The sequence below is a fragment of the Hypanus sabinus genome, chromosome 12, assembly GCF_030144855.1.
Source record: "Hypanus sabinus isolate sHypSab1 chromosome 12, sHypSab1.hap1, whole genome shotgun sequence".
Classification (NCBI taxonomy): domain Eukaryota; kingdom Metazoa; phylum Chordata; class Chondrichthyes; order Myliobatiformes; family Dasyatidae; genus Hypanus; species Hypanus sabinus.
In genome coordinates this window covers 43,742,140-43,760,815 of record NC_082717.1, presented here as the reverse complement: position 1 = coordinate 43,760,815, position 18,676 = coordinate 43,742,140, and the positions used below count along the sequence as shown (strand labels likewise).

General features: G+C 36.7%; 1 protein-coding gene across 7 annotated transcripts in view; it reads right to left on the bottom strand.

The window, feature by feature from the left end:
• esrrga (estrogen-related receptor gamma a) overlaps nt 1-18,676 on the bottom strand; it is a 229,282-nt gene that overhangs the window by 110,161 nt on the left and 100,445 nt on the right. The window contains exons 1-2 of one of the 7 annotated variants that reach the window (XM_059985838.1): nt 16,229-16,247; nt 14,174-14,281 (exon numbers count right to left, since the gene is read on the bottom strand). The exons of 5 other annotated variants lie outside the window; for them this stretch is intronic. The gene's annotated coding sequence lies outside the window, so the exon portion shown is untranslated. Of the gene's footprint in view, nt 1-14,173; nt 14,282-16,228; nt 16,294-18,676 lie in introns of those variants that run through there. One more of the 7 variants, XM_059985839.1, reaches the window with a different exon arrangement.

Sequence of the window (18,676 nt, the reverse complement as noted above, 5' to 3'; positions counted from 1 at the left end):
GGCTGCAAACACCACCTTAGAATGTTTAAAAAGGGAGTCCCTCAAGCGACGAACAGAGTCATCTCAGGAGGTGAGACCTCGGGAAGAGAAAGCAATGTTAAATACATTTAGGGAAGTGCACAAAAGTTGAAATGTGCGGCTGGAAGGATAATGCTCACACAAGCAAATTCCAATCAAAATTAATCGTAACATGCACAATCCCTCTGGAGGCCACGGGCTTTGAAATCCAGTTATTCTATAACAATTTAATTATCAAATCTTTTTTTCTGTGTTACTTGGAGATGTTCAGGTAACAAAGCCCAGTCAATATCTCATTCAGGTGAAGCTCCAAAAGCCTAACAAACTGGGCTGTTGGCCAAGCCTTTTGAAAGTATAACAGTGACTGAGGCTCACTTAACTGAGCAAAGATTTGCTCTGCTCATAGCAGGAACTTGACTACAGCAGAACCAGTACTGACAGCCAAGGTGTAGACCTGAATTCTAACAATGCTGTATCCAGCCTGTGTGCAGGCAACTGGAACTGGCACTCACACTGCATGCAAAGGGCCATAGCCTTGCTCCTCTTCAGGCTCGGCTTGTTCTGAAGGCTAACATCAAGCAATTAGTATAATTAATCTGAGACAATGAGATGTGTTACCACTTATCAAATTGATTGTTCTCCCATCAAAACAAACTAAAGAACCTTCTTTCTGTAAGGTACTGTATAATTTCACAAGATGATTCAAAATGTCATGTTACTGCAAGCCAATTAAAAAGTCACCAGTTAGAATACATGATTTAGACTGGTTTGCCCATTCAGCTTACTACAAATAGTTTTATATCTTGCGGCATTAAAGAAAAGGACATATCTGAGGCTACAATATGTTCGTGTATCACGAGTTTCAAACTCATTTTCAATGGCAAAAGTAACCGTTTTTAATGTAAATTATTCACAATATTTTAACACTGTAGGAATCATTACATTTTACATTTCTCTGCTTCATGACCCACTTTAGATTTATGTAAACTTAAAAATAAATCTTCTGCATAACTTTAGCTAGCTTATTTCTCTACTTTTATAGCATAATAGACTACTATAAAATTTAACTACTTAAAATTCCTTCTAACAATTTCTTCAGTTTGAAATGTACAAAGAAAAATAATAAGGTTCTCATGGTTATATTTTCAGAACTTATTCATTTGCATTCTTGTATGCCGAAACTACATAAACTGAGCTTTGAAGAGCAATGTTTCTTCCTCCAGAGAGAAAACAAAATTGAAATAATTTCAGATCTTACAAGTGGTTTGGAAGTGGATAGCTGCATGTACCCATATAAGGGAACAGACACTTAAAACAAAACTAGCATGTGACATATACACTATGGCCCTGTGGTTAAAAAACTTTGCAGCACCCAGAAATTCAACTGCTTGCTCTTTATGTGCAGTTAATTTTCTATTGTAAAGTGGGATAGAGAGAAACCTGTACTGACTGATCAAATCTGAATCAATTTGACTTGAACTTAATGCAATTCTCAAAGTAACAAAGCTCAGAACCTAGTATGAGGTTGCTGCTCTCCATATCATAAACTGCACATTCACAGTGTTTTCCTACGTATTCTCAGTCCATATCACGGCACAGCGAGGTGTTAAATTCCAGGGATTTTTTCCCTCTAAAATGCATGGGTCTGTTGATATTTAGCCGCAGAGATCAAACACCACTCATGCAGGACATAGTGAGAATATGAAAGGATATGTAGTGAGCTGCCCCGGCAGACACACTGTTCAGTTGTCAGTCAGACATAGCCCACCACCACTGCCACCATCTCTCAAAAAGCTAAGCATCTCTTTATGTCAGAACAAATTGAGCGATCTTCAAATCATTTTTTTCTCTCTTTCCTCTGACAGAAAGGGTTTCAAAGCAGGTACCAGAGTGTGGAAATGACTGCAAAAAGATAGGGCAGTCCCCAGGAAATCGTGGGCTGCAGCGATATCCTGAACTAGCAATGATCACTACTGAGCTCCAGTACAAAGCAGTTTATTCCACGGGCATGGCCGATCATTTCACTGCCTAAAGGGACCATCATTTCATAAGTGTACAAATCTAGCATGTGAAACACTTAAGTGTCAGCAGCAGCAGCAGCAGGCTGCACTATTAAATTTAAAAGGGAAAGCTTACATCTTTGAAAGGACCAGTGTGCCCACAGAATTAAAAGAAACTCTCACCAGGAAGGTGGAAGGGTGGCAGTCCCAGAGGATTCTTCCACTTGTGCAACCTACTGTCAGTACTTGTATGCATCTGCAGCACTTGTGAAAGAGCAGCCCCTGTCACAGGTGCTGGTAAAATATCCACTTGTTTTTACAGACACATTTGCACCTGTGCATATGTCACAGATGTCCATTTGTTTTTCAATGATTCAAGTTGCTCTTTATTCTTTTAATAACAGACCATGTTTTGGCAACATTTTTGAAAAAAGAGTTCCTTCTTTTTTCCTTACTTCAGTAAGAATATGATCTGGGACAGTCATCTCACGCCAAATGTTCATTCAGAAATCTCATTCATATTTCCAACCATCATTTGTGAAAAAAAGTTGGCAGAAATGAAGCAAACCTGTCTTGCCAGATGGAAAAGATATGGATTTGATTGCACAATCTTGTGCTAATTAGAGCCAAAGCAAAAAGACAGTTAATGTTGTATCAAAATATTTAGTATTCCCTTTGCAATCACAGTTACACTTTTTACTTATATTAAATATAGTGCCAAGGAAATATGTTTTACAGCTGGCTTAAGAAATATCCTGAATAACAAAGAAATAACACTGCATTTTTCTTTTATGACGTTGATTCCCAAGGCTCACATCCACCTGCTTCCATCAAGTTTCATCAACTCCTGGCCATGCTGCCAGATGAAGTGGAAAGCTTGAACCACTCTTTCCCTGGGTCAGACTCGGGATTCACAAAGAGAAGTGAGAAACAAAAGAGCAAGTTTAGGAAAAAGTGAAAGCTGAAGGCGGAATGTTGGAGGAGGGGGCAAGTTAGTGAGGAGTGGGACAGCAAAATTAGAAGGAATCAATGTCGAATAAGTAAGATATGAAGTAAAGAAAGATGCAAAATTACAGAAGAAAACTTGAAAGAAGACCAAGAAAAAGAATGAGTGAGACATTTCGAGGTAGAATAGTGACGTCTCACACACACACACACTCCCCCCCCCCCCCAAAAACGTGTCCAAACCCTGATAATGTTTTAGACTTTAATGGAATGGCTGATGCAGAGATGCAGAGTTCATGAGTTTACATACACACTCACAAACACACACGCAAACACGCACACTCAAAAGTACTGGCTCACTGCTGATCTGTGAGCTTACGTCATTTATAAATTATTTCTAGAACGAAAGTGACAACTTAGAACAATAGTAGCATTGCTGTCCCAAAATTTCAGCTGCATAAAGACACATTTATTGTATAGAACTATACAGACTGGCAGATAATATGGCCACAGCTTATATTTTCCTTGGATTCTATTTATTTTCAGGACATTTATGGAGATGTCCTCATTCAATGTTCACATCACACTTACTCCAAATTCTTTGGTTAGGACAGCAGTATTTTACATGATCAAATCTTGTTTAAAAAAACTGCAAAATCATTGATTTAACTTTCATCTGCACCAAGTATTCAAGCAGGCCTTTTAGTTATAATAAATACACAAATTATTTGAAACAACTCCAAGCACTCAGAAGACTATTTAGCAGTGAGCCTGCTAATGCCTCATCAATAATGCTTAAAGCAATTCAGTCTTGTTCATTGCAAGACTTTCAATAATTCACTACATTTAATTGGTACTTCCCCAACTAGTTCAGTAGACAAGGCCCTGATCAGTGCGGAATGAGACACACAAAACAAGTAGGTCAGAGAGTCAAACATCTTGTTTCTCTGTCAGAATGAATGTTATCATTTGCTATAGGTCTATCCTTATACATTTCCTCTTACTAAAAACAAAGTATTGGCAATGCCGTAACAAAATGAGAGTGATGGTAAAGTCTATTTCACCCTCCCAGTCACCAACTCAGATGTCAGCAATGCAACTGCGTATTTTGGAGCGGAAAGCCGAGATCTGCACATGGTATAACTTCAGGCATAGATGACCATTAGGCGATCCAGAGAAAATGATAGTAACTCAGAGAGGGGGAGATTGCACACATGTTCTGATCCAAAGGGCTCGGATTAGTGCTCTAATGGGGGGGATGAGTGTGCATTTCAATGCATGAGAGGCTTTGCCTGAAGCATGCATTCACTGTAAGGGAGTGTGGTGGAGTTCAGCATGGGTATGGTGTCAGTTCTTCTGAACTGTTCCAGGCTCATTTTACTTTAAGGCTGTGTCAGATCTGGTCATGGAGAGTACTGCGCACTGCACACAGGCTTGTTTCAAGAAGCCAGTGGACTTCTCTGACGTATTCTGTGTGACTGCAAGGCTTCTGCCGCAAGCAGGGCAAACAGCTTGTGCATTGTTTGGCACATGTGCCATTAGCCCCAGAGTATAGAACAGGAAGAGGCCCTTCAGCCCACATTATCTGTGTTGACCGTGAAACCAAATTAAGCTAAATGTTTTTGTCTGCACACAATCCACATCCCTCTATTCCTTGCATGTTCACGTGCCTGTCAAAATGCCACTTAATTACCATCATCACATCTGCTTCTACCATCCCCCCTCTCACTGGCAGCACTCCAGAGTCTACCATTAACTTTGCAAATCTCCCTTAAATGTTCCCCACTCAGCTTAATAGCATGTCACCTAGTATGTGCCATTTTTACCCTAGTCAAAAAGACCATATCTGCCCTATCTATCTCTCTCATAATTTTATGAAGTTCCATCAAATCTCCCCTTGGCCTCTGATTCTCCACACAAAATAAAATCCAAATTTATAGCTACTACTCTCTAAACTGTCCTGATAAACCCCTTCTGCAAACTTTCCAAAGCCTCCACACCCTTTCAGGTGATCAAACCTCCAACTGCAGCCTAACCAAAATTTTATACAGCTACAACATGACTTCCCAACTCTTACACCCAATGTCCCAACAGATGAAGGCAAACATGCCACATGCCTTCTCTACAAACCCAGCTACTAGAGTTCTCAATTTGAAAAAGCTATGGACTGGGATTCCAAGAGCCCTCTGTACATCTCTATATACATTCCTGCCATTTACTTCATACTTTCCCCTTATTTCTGACCTCCCAAAGATTTTGCACTTGTTTCAATGAAAATTCTATTGCCATTTATCTGCCCAAATCTGCAAATGTTGCCTGTGGACTGTGTTTTTCATGCAGCAGCCATCTTCCAGGTTTCTAAAATGGTTCAAGTGCAACTATATGGTGCGCTGCTATAGACTAAAAAGAACGATGATTCTGCCAGGATAATGGCTGGAGACACAGATCAACTAAAATACCGAAGGATTGCCATTCCTTTCATCTCCAGAAAAGGATAGGGTTGACATGTGGTAAATGCAAAACAATGTGCACCCTGCACCACAGTAGCATTAGAAAATTAACTTCCATATGTCAGTCTCTAGTTAAAGACAAGGAAATGCAGCTGGCCCTCTCTGTTCCTTCTGCAACAGTGGAAAGCAGACTTCAAGATCTTGCAAATATCTCTAGATGCAGCTGGAAGACAGAACTTGGCTGCCCAACTCATCTTGAGGGTTAAGGCAAATGCAGCCCTCCACCTCCTCTGAAATTTCGACTGTGGCTATAGAAAGTGGTAGCCTTCACTAAAGGCAGACCTCATCAAGTTAACATAATTTTTATGCATTCATGTTCTTGGTCTTCTTCCCCACTTTCTCCTCCATGCCCTCCTCTCACGTCTTCCTGGAGGCTTGCCTCATCTGCATGCCCTTTGTCCATGTTCCTTGTTGTGCTGCAATGCAAGGGGAATATTTGCTCATGTACCCATACCTGTGAGCAACTCGGTTGTATGAAGGCTTGAAATCAGCAAAGTCTTTCAACACCACACTGCTCCCTGTAGGCTTTGCAATTTGAAATAATGAAATGAAGCATCAAATACTTACAGAATCAAATCAACATACAGAAGAAATCAACCAGCAACCAGCTTGTAAGTAGTTTCTCATCCTTTTAAATGGTTGCAGTATGGTGAGGTCAGTGTGGGGTTGAGAATTCTTCATGCCATTTAATATGTCTACGATGGTATTAGCTGAGCACTAAGGTTCAAAATGGTGGCAGCAGCATTTGAAAATTATGTTCTACCAATGAACATGCATGACATCCCACAATAACACTCTCATAATTACTACGATTTGATGCTCAAATTAGCATGCATACTGTGCACAGTTTGAATGATTAAAAGATGTTAAGTTGACCATAATAAAGGCTAAAGGTCTGAACACCATGCTCTGTGTAAAGGTATTTGGTCACTTGAATTCAATTTGTTTTATCAATCCTTTATTTTTGGAGGAAAAAGCAAAACCATTTCATGCTAACCAAAACAGATTGTCAAAGACTGTTGCCATGCAGAAAGGAATGAGATGTGAAACGAAACAGCTAGTTTGGCCTCAAGTTGTTCAATTCTATAACTTAAAAATAAGTCAGTTTGAGTTGTTTTTCTTTTGCTGATTAAACTTTGTCATTTATTAAAATTATGGAAGATTTCATTCCACCTTACAGAGTCGCATATCTTCCTTGAATATCAGATATATTTGCTGTTTGCAATATGGCAGTAACAGAGCAGTACATCCGCAGAATTTAAAAAAAACTAATAGATTCAAGTTACTGATACCCATTGCTGTTAATAACCAAACATCTGAAATTATATTTGTGCTGGAGTTTTATTGTTACAATCATAACATTCCTTTGAAGAAGAATATCAGCACAACCAGAACAAATGAGCAGACAGTACCGATCTACATCTGTACCTGCTTGCTCGATAACAAGTCAATTAATTGATTAAATTTCTGTTGATTAAAATGTTTCAATCAATTATAATCAATTAATCGCCACAGACCTGCTCAAGATAACCTATGGATCAGGAATGCATAATAAACACGAAGAATGCATATGTGCGTGAAATACAAATAAAGATATTTCAATCCATGCTCACGCACAAAATCTAAAAGCAAATAAGATTAACTTTTTTTTTCTAAACCACAAGACAAATGGGCTTAAAGGCTACAAAAAAACACCAACGTGGAAACTACACAATACTTAATCATCTTTTGTGATTACTCAATAAGGATTAGCACTAAAGAAAGGTTCAATATTACATTTCCTTCTCTTATGCATTTTTATTTACTTTTGGTAATAACTGACATCTTTAATATCCAGAAATATTGAAGTAGTGTTTTAAAGGAAGTTAAAAAGTGCAAATTCAGGCACAATAAGATGCCCCAGCACGCAAATAATACAATATCAAGTGTTTTACACACAGTCAAAATTACTGCCTAAGATGGAAAGGCTAAATTCCTCGTAGTTTTTTTTAACATAAAGTCCCAATAAGAAGATCAGCACAATATACTGAAATAATGGAATATTCATCCTCCTAATCCATATGCAATTTTTCAGGAGCTGTTGAGCAATGAATGTGAGGCATGCCTGTATTCAGGATTTAAATAAGATGTCTTTCTAAAACATACAGTTATCATTTCCGCACCATCGCACCCAATATGACAAGGTTAGCATTTTTTTTCCAGCTGGAATGAAGGGACCACAATGCAGTGATGTCTTAAACAAAAAATATTAAGGAATATTATGTTTGTCAGTGAATTCGAGATCTAAAATAACATTTGGTCCCCATCCATTTTTACTTCAGGGAAAAACAACATATTGAATATCAATATCAGGTACAGATGTTTGCCAGGATATTGTCTGCTATTGAGCTAGAGCTAGATCATTCACGTGCTATTGCACCTTTCATCCTTTCTGGTTAAATCAGGCCACAATCAGCTCAACAGCTTCTGCAGAAAATAATGGGAAATTCTGAGGTTCATTAACAAATAATTGTAATATTACTTTAAGGTTACTTGAGCAAAATTAACTGGTCCATGTTTGAATTCCTAAATCTGTTCATTTATTTACAATTTATTAAAGCTAAATACCCTAAATATAAAACAGAAAGCTGTCTAGCAGGTGCCCCGGTAATGATTCCCTTCAAATTCTTGTTAAGTTGGATTTCATGTTTGTTTTCACTTTGGGAAGGTTTATACATTACATTGTTGCTACCACATTACGCAGTGCACATACATTACCAAACAGCCGTTTGTGCACTGAAGCTCTTTCAAACGTGGGACCGCAACAAAAAAAAATAATTTTCCTGCATATCAAGTTCTGTCCAGACGCCTCAAAGTTTTTGATCCACTGCTCAGCTGTCCTCTGCATATTTCAGTGAAGGCCATTTTAGACTCTGACACAGTGGAACAAATTAATGGAACATACCAGAGCTTCTTTACCTTCCCTCTCCGAAATGAGAATCACTGAGAATTTGTAAGTACCCAACAAAAATTTCAAATGTCAAAGTGGGCACAAGTGCCCCTGGCACCCAGTAGGTAATACATAATGTTTCAGAAACGCCATGGTATATGGCCAGTCGTGACTAAGAAGCAGGGCACTGTCCAGTAATTCAGATAATCCCCTCCTGTTCTACATACGTTAAGGTATTTTTAAAGAAGTGTTTCAAACTGTACAATACAGGCTACATGCTGTCAATGCAAAATTCTTTTATGAAAGGCTTAAGGATTGTTTGTCTTTTGAAAAGTGGGAAATGGTTTTCTATTACATTGCTGTTTCTATTGTGACAGTATGAATTCAAAACTGGGTTTGATCAGGGAAATCTTTATCTGCTAAAGAAAAAATGCTAATTCTATAATGACTGAAACAAAAGAAAACAAGAATGCATGCCTGAGAGATATCTGAAGAAAATGCATCACTTAGACAAATGAACCATCAGCATTATCGATCCATCTGCGTTAGCCCTCGTCTACATGATAAAAATTAGAAACTGAAAAACTACATGTGAACAAATAGATCAAGTGCACTGGCAAGAAAATGCAAAGAATATTAGCCAAGAATAATGACTTGTACATAATAATATAGTTAATATAAATTGTTTAGAGCCCTTTGGTGCTGACAAATATAGCTGTGCTGAATTTCTGAACCATTGAAGCCACTGAGGAACAATTTTGTAGATTTCATCAACAGCTCTAATTATGTTCCTGTCAAGTCTAGAACAAAGTAATCCATAACTGGGCAGCCCATTCAGAGACAGTAAAGCACAGAGGTAATTTATGCCCAAGATACAAGGCACTTTTGTATTTAGTGTACACAACACTTTGCTAACAAGAGGATGTACAGAATTTATGAGGAGAACCACAAACAGGCAGCTCTTGATGATTTTAACAAATTAAAGACAGTGGGAAAGCTCTAGAGTGAAAAACAACTGTTCAACAACTGCTTTAGTCAGCTCTTGAACCACAACAACTGCACTAAATGATGCTGGTAGCTAGGGCATTAATCTGAATTAATTTAACCCTATAATGTACTGTTTTCTCTTTCCATAATTCTAACTCAATACTATGAGAAAATAGAATGAACAAGATAGGATATACACCTTACAACAAAACACATGTTTCAGCCTCAGCGTATTCACCATTTACATAGTACCTTTAACACAGTTAAATGTCCCAAGGCACCCAACAGGAAAATTATCAGGAAAAAAATGGATATCAAGCCACAAAATAAATATTAGGACATGATCCACAGCTTGACTAATTAGGCTGTATTTTTACAAGGCAAATGGAGGGAATTCCTAAATTAGGGCCTTTACTTCAAATGGTACTGCTACCCACAATGGAGTAATTAAATGGGAATACACATGAAACCAGAATTTGAGAACAAAAACTTAAGGGAATTTTAGGGCTGGGAATGCTATTGAGATGGATGGTATTAACATCTAAAATGATTATGCTTATTGAATATGCTTTGATGAATTAATCTGAATAAATTTATAAAATGCATAAGGGCTGGATACCATATAACATTATCAGAATCAGATTTAATATCATTGGCACATGTCGTGAAATTTGTTAACATTATTGTAGTAGTACAATGAAATACATTATAAATAAATGGAGGAAAAAATTGAGTTACATTAAATGTATATATATTTAATGGAAAAAGTAGTTAAGTGGTGTTTGCATCCATTTGGAAATCAGATGGCAAAGGGGAAGAAGCTGTTCCAGAATCACTGACTGTGTGCCTTCAGGCTTCTGTACCTCCTTCCTGATGGTAACATTGAGAAAAGGGCATGTCCTGGGTGGTGGAGGTCCTTAACGATGGACGCTGCCTCCCTAAGGCACTGCTCCTTGAAGATGTCTTGGATACTACAGAGCTAGTTTTAGAATTTTCTGCAACTTATTTCGATCTTAAGCAGTAGCAACAACCTCCCCCTCCCCCACCAAACCAGACAGTGATGCAGCCAGTCAGAATGCTTTCAATAGTACATTTGTAGAAGTTTGAGTGCTGTAGTTGATAAACCAAATCTCCTCAAACTCCCAATGGAGTATAGCTGTTTTACCAAGATAGGTCTTCAGGGATATTAACACCCAGGAACTAGAAATTTCTCTCTCTCTCCACTTCTGATCCCTCTGTGAGGATTGGTTTGTGTTCCTTAGTTTTACCCTTCCTGAAGTCCACAATCAGCTCTTTGGTTTTCTACTGAGTAGATATGTTCAGAAAATAATTGCAAAGTTTATGGTCAATTAGGATTTCCTAGCCATTTGAGAAACATTCATTAAACCCAGGTCCCCCTGAAAAATGATCAAATTAAAGCTCTAAGCAAAAGCTTCTGCAATATAGTCCCTACAAGATGTGAGATTTGAGTGACTGGGGGATCATCTCCAAGGAAGATGTAAATGGCAAAATTCTGTAAAAAGCAAATATTGTGTTATCAAGAAGCGAAATAGACTAACCCACGATCAGGTGAGAATCTGAAGCATAATGCGTAATGTAGCATTGTAAACTTTGGGGAGTTTTATATCACATAAATCCTCATAACCAACAACAGCCATTCAGTTCACAGTCAGTTTATTGATTTAACTCATGTAACAATCCATTTTTGTCCTCCAATTAGTTCTTGCGGAAGACTGTGCTCTGTTATACCACTATCTTGCTAGATATTGACAACGTATCCTGCACCAAAAATCTATCCAGTACCTTTTAGAAAACTTCCATAAATCAATCTGAAATCTTTAACTCTCCTTTAATAAGTAATTTTGAAATTGCCTTCACTTCTGTCAGAATCCTGATTTATTTAATAGGCATATTTACCTGTATCAAAGTATAAAACCAGAGTAAAATTTACCTCAGATTTTGTCAAACACTTTGTTTCATCAGGAAAGTTAAAAAATACTCAGAACTTCTGCATAATGTATTGAGCTATGAAAATATTCAGTGTTTAAGAACTTCTTACTTCTCTAGGCTCCCAATTCAGTCTCAGTACATCTCAGACCCCAATACAAAAAGAGAAACTTATCCTACTTATTAAGTACATTACTACATGCCCCTTAATTTGATTATATCTTTCACAAGGACAAATTATGATAATTTCCAAAATACCTTTCGTAAGACAAACTGAGACAATACAAGTGGATGGCAAGAACTCTTGTCAGTGTGGGTTTGTCTCATTTCCCAAGAAATCACCTGGAGAGGGGCATTCTATAACTTTTTATGTACATCCACAGCCTCTGCTTGTTGGAATACCTTTTTCTGGTCTTGTCTGAGTTCTTAGCACATTTCTAAGAAAGTATGTAAGAACATAATGCCATTCAAAGGCAATACAACATTTCTTAAGTTCAAAACTGTGCTAAACAAAATCACAACTGAAAGGTTTTTTTCCTCTGTAACATAGATGAATGAAAATAGAAATTTACCTAATAAAGACTGCAATTCATTAATAGTTTTTTTTGAATAAAGTGTATTGGTTTGATTTATCACTTCAGTAATTAGTTCAACATAACTCATTGACTTTTCTAAGGTCATAAAAAAAATGAGCCATTTGAAAATTATTGACAATACATCGTGGCTGAACCAATTGTGCCTACCTGGTTTTGTTGAAAATGTTGAATGGCTAATAAATGAATAGGGGTGTAAATCCAACACAATTTACTTAGAGCTCCTAATACCAAAGTGTGATCTTCATTCAGCAAATTTCTTTTTTAATAACTTTTATGTTTTCGTGAAACAGATCAATTCTTATTTTGTTAATATATTCAGTTTTGGGTTGAGAAATTACTAATCTAAAACTAGGGAACCAAAGTGAAGGACTGATATTCATTGTGCAAGACAGTTACAGTGCAGTAAATAATAGTACGATGTTTGTGGAAGAAACAACTAGGTTGCGACTTTGATGACAAAGGCTGAGAAATGTCAGAGTTAAGTGAGAACATAGGACTCTCTACGTTCCAGCATGGGTTATGCTGGACAAGAACAGGTCATTCTGCTGCATGTCAGGAACTTATTTCAATGAAATGGGTATCTACGTAGCAATATATGTAGAAAGGTGGATCTTTAACTTAGCGAGTGATGAAGAAAGAAAAATACAGAGCAACCGGCTGTAGTATAAATTGACATCAGAATCATGTGAATGAAAACAAACTCTGAGGACTAGCAGCAGAGATGAAATGACTTGCGAGGAATCTGGATAATTTTCCTTATGATGATCACCCTTTAGGAAGTATGTGGTGCTAACGTTGAAGGTTTTGGAGAAATTCCAGCTAACTCAAGGGCATACTATATAATGCGGTCATGGTGAACTAGCAGAGCAGGTAGAAGATTTCAGGTCCTGTAAGTGAATTATTCTAATATATTGAATGATAGCAAAGAGCACATTTCCAGTTAATCTGTGTTTTTCCTTTTTGGTCAATCTGAGTTCCAGATCCACAACTTCACATACACTGTTACATAGATACCCATTCATTGAAATCAGTTCAGCAAAATGACCTACTCTTTACCCATTCTTTCTGTGCTGGAACTCAGTAGCTCCTGTATTCACACTTGGCTTCTACAACTCTAGTGCAGGGGGAAGAAACAAAAATCTACTTACTATGTTCCAAGAACAACTCCCTTTGGCTGAACAGTATTGAACTGTCAAAAGCTCTAAAATGACTTTGAGCCAATTCTATCCCACTCAAGAAAACAGTTTCCTCAGTGATTAACAATTATCAAAGATTTGGGGTAAAGATATACTTTAAAAAATTGATCACCTCAAAACTGAATATGAAATAAATTTTTAAAACTGCTTACCAGTTTTGTAAACTCTATCAATCACCTTTATCAACAAAATGATTTGGTCATCATACTTCTGTGATATGTTTTTGTGTTCTAAGAGTTAACGATCGTCAGTAATACAATGAGACTGTCAGGGTACCCTACTTAGTGGCACTGTTAGGCTGTATTTCAATTGACCTGTATCTTCCTTTAAAGCATATTCATCAAATAAGTAGTTGCAGTGAGAATGAAATTGCTCGGTGGTTGTTTTCTTTGCTGGTGATCCACTGAGGCAGCTAAAGGAGGGCTCAATAAATAAGCTGGTAATAGTTGAAGTGGAAGCTTACTAACTCCTGGAGAAGAATAATAGCAAGCCAGCCAAGCAGCTGATTTGTCTACAAACACACATTCGTGCAAGGCTGGTTGATGGACTGTTAGACAATGAGAAAAGCAGGGTGTTTCACATATCTCACAAGATACTTGAATACAAGAGTTGTTGTTGAGATAAACCAAAGGCAAATCATTGGCTAGTGGGTTTCTGAAACCAATTTTTTTAAAAATCTGCCAAATAAATCAACATTTTGCTATTATCTTTCTTTCTCTTCAACTACTGGTTTGTCCAATTGTATAAGCAACCAATATAGTGCATATGTATGAATTATTTACCAGGGCATTATCTGCCTTCACACTTCTTGTCAGTAAGATTGTTTTGAATGACCACCTTTGATTGCAATGAATTTTCTGTACTTAACACAAGAACAATTTTACATCTTTTCAAATGGAATGTGCATTTTCCCCACCAATTTTAAAAAAATCACAATAATAGCCTTGATAAATGGTCTGTCTTCTGGAAACAGTGGTGCAAGTTATTGAAATTAGTGGCACGTTTGTAAAAGCTATTTGATTCAAAATTCAAAGGAACTACCCACCGTAGCCAAGCTGTAATCACACGGCAGGAAGCTGGCACCAACACAATAAGACAAGCAGTAAGGCAGCAGAAAAAGAAGGAAAGTTTCCGTGTTTTTAAATGGGTGAACCTGAATGAATAAAGGTGTCAGCCGTTAGCAATTTCTCATTCTTTCAGTGTAATCATCAATTTGCGCATCAAATGATTCAGCAGATCTACAACTATCCGTGGCAGCACAGGAAGCTCCGCATGGTAATGTCCCAGCTAATTTAATGCCCTTGTGTTGTTGAATCAAACCTGACAAGGCACCAGCAAAACATAAACTATTATGCCACGTGAGAATTGGCATAAGACTGGAATAATCTAAATGGCAGAGACAAAAGTGATTGCCAACATGGAAGACAGTGTTTGTGATATTTGTAAATTTGAGATAAAAGAGGGCTTTGAATAATTATAAAATTATTTCTAACTCATTTTCTGTAAGCATCTTTAATCTATTAGGTCTAAAGCAATTTCCAAAGAAACAGTTTTTTCCCCAGTTATGTTTAACTAAAAGATTTTGACTTACATTCATTTATAAAAGGACTCAGTATCTTGCTTTTGACCATAATCTGTATACTAATGACTTAGAACAAAATATCTGAGCAACAATAACAAAGCTTCCAGAAGGTACAAAAACATCTGTACAGTTGAAGTGACGATGAAGCTTTAGATGGCAGAAATATACAGTGAGTTGTGCAGAAGAGTGGCAAAAAATCCAATCCAGATTAGTGTAAAGCAATGCATATATGAAATGAGATAATACAATAAATTGTTAGATAATGAGTGATCTAGACAGTGTGTTCCATTGATTCTCAAAGTTCAAGAAGGTGATTGACAAGGCAAATGGAACATTGTGTATAAAAGAGTAAGGTGATTATGCCAGCATGGTGCACAATGCTAGTCAGAACACAGCTTGAGTAATATATACAGTTCTGAATACTATACTACAAGAAAGATATGATTATATTGGAGAAAGTGCCAAGGAGATTTATGAGGACATTGCCAGGACTGGAAAAATTTAGCTATGAGCAAAGGTTGGATAATCTAGTGCTGTATTCTTTGGAACAGAGGAGGCTGCAAGGAGACTAATTTGGGTTGCACAAAATTATGGCAGTGCTGGATAAAATAAATTAGAAGGAAATATTTCTTTAAGCAGAGTGGTCAAAAAAGAGACATTAATTTAATATAACTGATGGAAGAATTAGAAAGGAGATGAAGACAAGAGAGTAGTAGGGATTGGGGTCTTGAACTTGCTGCCTGAAAAGATGATAATCAGAAACCCTAACTACATTTCAAGAGAACTTGGATCTGCACTTGAAGAGCTATAATTTTATGAACTAAGAACCTCCTGCTAGAAAGTGGGTTGCGTTATTCTTTTATGACAGGCATCTGGACGAAGAGCCAAATGGGCCCCTTATTTGCTAAAATGTTCTATGATGTTATGAACTCCCAGTAATTAATGTATTTTTAAATATATATTTATGTTTGCAACCAGGCCAACAAAATATTTTGCATTTGCACTTATCAAGGCAATGTGCATAAAATGTACATAGTTTAATCCAACCAAAATACTTATTATATCTTTAAATTTTATATTATTTTAATTTTCAATCCAAATAAACTGCTGTGCTAAAATCATTAAATAAATTGTCAATAGATATACCATTACATTATTCTTCCCAAATTAATTTGAAAATAAAAACAGAATACCAGATTTTAAATGTGGAAACAAATACATGCTATTACATATTTAAGAGGAAAAAAAATCCTCTCCGAATTATCTGGTTAATAGTTTATTAGTGCAATTTGAACTACTTAGCACAATCATTTTAGTAGAATCATTTTTCTACATAAATTTAGTTGGTGAGATCAGTCATGTTACTCATATCATACTATAAGTTAATAAGTTCAAAGATTTATTTCAGTAGTAGACCATGACAAGGAAATTTGCATAATTTTCATCTAGAATGACCATAAAATAATTAAGTAATTATTTAGTGCGATTTATAATGTTTGAAAGAAATCAGAAATTCACCTCCTGCTGGAAACCGGAGATCTCAGCTTTGTTCATCTGGGCGATCACATTCTGCAGCTTCTACTCTGCAGAATTAATGGTAAAGAGCAAAAACTCACTTGTATTTGCACAGTTTTAACAATTTACCTCATCAAAAAGTATTAAAATTGTATATAATCTAAAAAGGAGTTAAACCCTGCCACTGGATTAAAATGGTATACAGATATTATTTGTTAGCATGTGATACAAGTCGGAAATATTTAATGGATTAGAGATCACATGTTTGCTAATATTACATTTGTGTGAATGCTATCTTACTCCCCATGAATTAAACCTGCATTTAATTGCCCAGCTAATAAACTGATTGAAAGTTAATATGATCCTCATTTTATCAATATGCGAATGTCCTATATTTTAAAAGAAGGTGTTTGAATGTCTGTATCAAGTAACTATTTGCTGTCTTGATGACAGGTAAGTTAGTTGATTTGTATCACTTACTTGATTCAAAAAATCAATTAATAATAATTTATCAACAAAATATCAGTACAATTCTACAATAATGAACATATTTACAATAGAGAAAAAAAGGAAAAAATGTAAGAAATTGTAAAACTCTCAATTGTAAAACTAGCACTTTTATTGTTTCAATACTGGGTAAATTACAAAACTTAAAAACACAAAGCTATATATTTACTGCAAGAAGAAACAGGTGATTACTCTCTACAACACAATCAAGAGCTTGCACATCCTTCTATATATAAAAAAAAGGTGAGGTGATTCGTAAAACCAAGGACAACCCATTCATCCTGTCCTGTTATCACATTTGCCATAAGGGGAACCCATTAAGAAGGGTGGTCTAAAATCTTAAAGATAAAACCTTGAGACATCAAGTTACATATGGATTACACCGGGAATATCCATTTTACCGACTATGTTGATGGACTAAAATACCTCACAACAAAATTCAGCTATCCAATGTATTTGCAGCTGCACATCAGCAGCTGAGCTTTACACAGCTTCTACTGGTATTTGTTGGATTCATGTTGTAATATTTGGCAGAAATTGACTTTCCCTTTCTCCAATTTTAGATCAAATTGCATTAAATTATACCATAAGACATAGGAGAATTAGGCCATTCAGCCCATCAAGTCTGCTCCACCATACCATCACAGCTGATCTATCATCCCTCTCAACCCCATTCTCCTGCCTTCCCCCCATAACCTTTGACACCTTTACTACTCAGGAACCTATCAATCTTTGCTTTAAATATACCCAATGACTTGACGTCCACTGGCATCCATGGATTCACTACCCTCTGACTGAAGAAATTCTTCCACACCTCTGCTCTAAATAAAAGCCCCTCTATTCTGAGGCTTCCTCGACCCTATGAATAACAAGCGGCCTCTTTCTTCTGTCTTTAACTTTTGATCGTGTTGTGGTTATGCCCTTAACATTGCAAAGCCTCTGCTATACCTGGGGCAGGATGAACAAAAGGTAGTACAGAAATTCACATCCATCATTTGGACACTATCAAAGGTGTTCCTAGAACAACTTCTGCAATCTCATGTGACTCAGTGTACCTTGCCCTTGATGTTGGCGCATTGTATGCATGACAGGCTGGTGTTAAGGAAGCTCAATCACCAACCAGTCCCCAGATTGTTTTATCGCATTATTATAACAGTGGCTAATTTCAAGGGTAAAGAGTCATATCATATCAATATTTTAATGTGATATACTTTATAAGAGATAGAATCCTGATAACAATTATGTGGCTTATATTAAATGTATTGTTAGTTTGATTGCTCTAATGTGTCCAATGTGCTATTAATTTTAAAGCAGCCTTAAAATAATAACATTCACAAGACTGATTAAAGTTTTGTAGAAGCTTATTTCGACCTGTTAACAAGGACTGATTGAATGGTGTAGACAGAATAAAATCATAGACACAATAAAATCATACATTTCTTTCCATTTTGATAACAATGTCATTGTTACTAATAATTAACACAAGAGAGTCTGTAGATGCTGGAAGTCCAGTTACACACATAAATTGCTGGAGGAACTCAGCAGATCAGGCAGCATCTATGGAAAGGAATAAGCAAAGTCCTGATAAAGGGTCTCAACCAAAAACATTGACTGTTTATTGCTTCCCATTGATGCTGCCTGACCTGCTGAGTTCCTCCAGCAACCAGTGTGTGTTATATTGTTACTCATTCTGTTCAAAGATTAATTTTCAGCATTATGTGACTCTAAGACTGATTTTTCCCCAATCACTTTTATTCACGTAAACTTATGGCACAAACAAAGGCCACTTGGCCCATCCATTCCATGTTAGCTCACATGGAGAAATGCTGTCTGTTCTATTCCTCTGCTCTTTTCCTAAGACAGGAAATGGTTACAATTAAACATGACACATGCATATTCATTCTTGGTCTTTCATAATCAAACCCACTATTAAAACAGCATCAG